The sequence below is a fragment of the Lygodium microphyllum genome, chromosome 1 (genome assembly GCF_053477565.2).
Source record: "Lygodium microphyllum isolate KBCC chromosome 1, Lygodium_microphyllum_v1.1.10, whole genome shotgun sequence".
NCBI classification, from domain to species: Eukaryota; Viridiplantae; Streptophyta; class Polypodiopsida; order Schizaeales; family Lygodiaceae; genus Lygodium; species Lygodium microphyllum.
The window spans coordinates 163,303,172-163,307,675 of NC_141135.1; positions in this window are offsets into that span (position 1 = coordinate 163,303,172).

Below are 4,504 nucleotides of genomic sequence, written 5' to 3' on the forward strand. Positions count from 1 at the left end.
GTAAAATTTGCAACACTAATAGCAATGGTAATAGGGAAAAAAAAATTTGTGGCAGGGCAGCCACATATAGCAGTATGTGCTTTATTAGAGCCATACAAAATAGTTTTAGCACTGTGTACAATGTGCTTGCAAACAAAAAACAATGTATACTAAAATTATAACACTGATACATGGAATAAATATATGATCGCATAATAAGCGATTGGTACAATCATGATAAGATATCACTAATACATAGAAAATGTCTACATTGTTCAGGCGACCCAAAAATAAAGGTGTGTGAGCTCTAGGGATCCAAGGGCGAGCTACATATCCTCGCCCTCCGAAAGCTCGTCCCGCCACAAAGAAGCATCGAACGGACTCTACAAAAAAAAGAAACAACACATCAATCCACCATACAATAATGCATTCTAATTAAACATGGTAACTACAGACAAGAAAGATGAGTGACTTACAGAGCTGTCGTGTCTATACAATCGGTCGATCAATAAAGTGAGACCGTGCCTCTCTGCATATCGAGTCTCAAGGCTAGTCGGATCGTGATTTGTAATGGAGTGTTGCAAAGAAAACAAGATGCTAATTGTTGGAAACATGATTGTCAGTACAAATGATATTGCAAAAAAATAAACAGCCAAAACAAAAGAAAAAACTTACAAAGTCCTCCAAATATGACTTGTGGCCGCCACTCCCAAGATGATGGACCACTCCGACCTCGAGTCGTACCCTCGCCGCCTCACGCTACTGACTCCAATGTCCTGGAGAATCTGTAGCCTCCTCCCTCAGTCGGCGCCAGTCGTCTGCATCTAACCACTCGGGCTTTGCAGCCCCACTCTCGATTGACTTGCGTGCATCAGATCGTCTGTGTGACATATATACACGCATGCAATCCATCATCCAGCCCGTAGATAATCTATCTACTGAGGCTGGAATCGGAAACTCCTCATGCAAGGATGCTACTATGTAGTCCTTGCTCCCCTCTGGTATGTTCTTCCAATGATCTAAGATGTTGTGCTGAAAAGCTTGTTGGTATAACTCTCTCATGCGAGCCATCACCCTCCTCCCCTCACCATTCATGATGATGGCTCCTGACCTACCATCGACTAGATATCCATATCCCCCTGGAGTTTGCCTAAGATGGGTCCTCTCACATCTGCATCCATGCTCCTGGGCATATCCAGGAGACCCCTGTGCATCCGGTGTACCGACCGGGGTAATATCTCTCAGAGTGGCACCCATAGGGGTGCCACTTGCTGACGGCTGAGCAAAAGCCATAGTAACTGGAGTAGACGTCTCCATAGGTATGACAAGTCCTTGAGGTAATGCAACTCTAGCTAAACAATGAGACGGAGACATCGCATTCGTGCCTCCACAACATCCACCTGAGCCTAAGCCACGCTCCTTGGAAGGGCCACGAGAGCGAGGAGTCACACCTGTATCCCGTGTTGATCGCGGGCTCATTGCATCCGTATCTGTGTAGCATCCCCCTGATCCCAAAGCACTCCCTCCCTCTGGCCCAAGTCTGGAGCGTCGAGCTCATCTGCTCAAAGCTAAAGCATCCGTTCGCACTGAAGTAGATCTAGCAGAGCACCCTGATGAAGACCGAGACAGCTCTTGGTCTGCCATATCTCTGAATCTCGCGATCTGGTCTGGAGACATGCGTGTGAAGATATCCTATAACTCCTCATCACTCATCTCTCGACTCATCCTGAAAATGTCACCTGCACAGACAAAAAATGATGTTAGAATAATCAATTTAAATCATATAAAGCACAGTAATATAAATCCTTTAAAAAAAATCTCACTTAAAATACATATCTTATGTACCCTTATAAGTGATTGGTCAACGAATTGAGTAAGTAGATGCTCCAAGTATGAAGTATCCTATGGTCCCATGTCAATCTCTTGACACAACTCCACATACACTGGAAGGTTGATAGACATGTCACCACAAAAGGATGAGTCCACCTCGTTCTCAAAGAATTCTTGGACTCCTGTATTTTTATCATTGTTAGCCGATGCTGGCTCCAAGTTTTCGACGGCCTCCACCCCTTGCAATATCGACCCCTCTATTTGCATATTATCTTTATCTATGCTCGGAACATCGCTTTGATCATATACTCTCACACTTCGGGGAGTTGAAGGTATAACATACCACCATCGAGGTTGTCGGGGGTTTGGATAGAAGATTACCTGTTCACAAACACGTACAAGAGAGTTCAAACCATTGTGACATAAACCATGTCGTAATACAATTAGCAAACAAATGAGTCCATGTACTTGTTCACAATGGACCGGTAACAAAAAGGTGTCGCACAAATCTGTCCATTTTTTTTCGAAATCTATTTCGAGAAATCCATATGGGCCTCGTCGAACTGTTGCTCCAGCTCCTCCAAGTACCACTTTGAACCATTGCACATCGAATAGTATCATGGAGAAGCTACGGTAATCCACCGTAACAATACTTTGCAAGTTCCCAAAATACTCCATCTCATTCACAACCATGTTTGGATCCATTGCTCGTTGCCGGCTCTCTTGCTCGAACCTTGCCATGATACCATAGTCCATTGTGGAGCGCATTTTTTCAATACTCTCCACGCGAAAATGCCGTTCGCACAACCACAATGCACTATATATTTTATACTGTACATTGAAACACTCAAATTAGATGTCGCATATAAAATTTAGATACGACAAATTCTAAACCCCTCATCACCTTTTTGGACTACATCCCCTCGAGAATTCCCACTCCTCCATTGAGATCTCTGTCCCTTCGCGAGACGCTGCGGTCAAAGCTCCATGCAACCATCGCGTTGACATGAACCGCGGCATCTCCTCCATGCCTTCGGGATATTGAATCGATTGATGACGCGTACTACGTCAGAATTTAGCTCGCGCTTCCTCTCTATCTTGCCTAGCGATCTGAGCCACGTCTCCATAGAGGCATGGTGCAACATACAAAAGCGATTCACCTTCTCCTCCTTTGAGGCATCCATTTTTTTTTCTACCCCATTTCCAACCACCACATCTCCAGTCAGTCTATCATCATCCTTCAGCGACCATAGCATTTCGTTGTCTAGATCCACCATTGTAGGCATTGTGAAATATGCACTAGCGCCTCAGACACCAACCAACCTTCAGCCATGCTACCTTCTGGCCGAGCTCATTGTTACACAAAGCCTTTCAAAGTTTTCATGAAACGCTCCAAGAAGAACATCCATCGCGTATGGACAGGTCCAGCAATCTCCACTTCATCTACAAGATCCCCAAGAAGGTGGATTTGTATTGTGAGCATGCTGGTGGGCAGGTATTTCTCAAAGAGACAGACCATCTCCACTGTTCCCCGCCTCGCGGATTCAATAGAGGAAGTTTTAATCTCCTTCTGTGAGATCCATTGCACCAAAGTCGACAACCTGTAAATGGCCCCGCATATTTTTGGAGTAAGACATTCTGCGATCGTGATCGGTAGTACAAACTGCCACAAATGAGAAAGCATTATGAATAATGGCTACACTCCAAATAGCAAAATGCGCACGCCAATTACAATCCATTCGTAGTACAAACCTGACATATCTTATGCCAGTCATGGGATTTTAGCCCTGATAATTGGTCGTCTTTAGAAAATGCAGACCTGAGAGAACACATCATACTCGTCAGATAGACTTGATTACTTGCTTCACAATGTGCTCTTCTTTAGTGGACAAAACCCAAGGAGCGCAAGGAAGCTGTACGCGATCATCAGCACTTGATTGCGACCAAAACGCCTCCATCTTACCTACCTCCTTCAAATCCATTCGTGCCCCTATAGTGTCTCTCTTTCCTGTGATGTGGTCCCATAGCAAGCTGCCCACATTCTTGAAAATATGCATGGGATTTAACAAAAAGTGGTTGACTTGTAAGTGGGTCCAATATGGCAACTTGTACAAAAATGAGAACTGCCGCATTCCGTTTGGATGTGATTCCGCGTGGACCATTTTTAGCTCTTACCAGCTTGCAGCGTTCATATGTGTTGGAGGTCGTCCAAGGAAACCTTCCTTGAGTTCATGATCCTCTAGCAAGAAAGCAGCGTGTCCTTGATATACCATCTTCTTCATGGTTCGTGACCTTCGTGATATAATTTGTGTATAATGAGAGAGAGAGAGGAAGTGAGAGAGAGGGAGAGGGAGAGGGAGAGGGAGAGGGAGAGGGAGAGATAGAAAGAGAGGGAAATTAAAGAGAGAGAGAGGGAGGAAATGGGAGAGGGAGGGGGAGGAAATGAGAGAGGGAGAGGGAGAAAGAGAGAGAGAAAGAGAGGGAGAGGGAGAGGGGGAGGAAATGAGAAAGGAAGAGGGAGGGAGAGAGAGAGAAAGAGAGGGGGAGGAAATGAGAGAGGGAGAGGGAGACATTAAACATAATAGGGAAATGAGAGAGGGAGAGAGAGGGAGGGAGGCATTAAACATAATAGGAAAATGAGAGAGTGAGAGGAAATGAGAGAGGGAGAGGGAGAGGAAGAGAGGGGGGGGGAGAG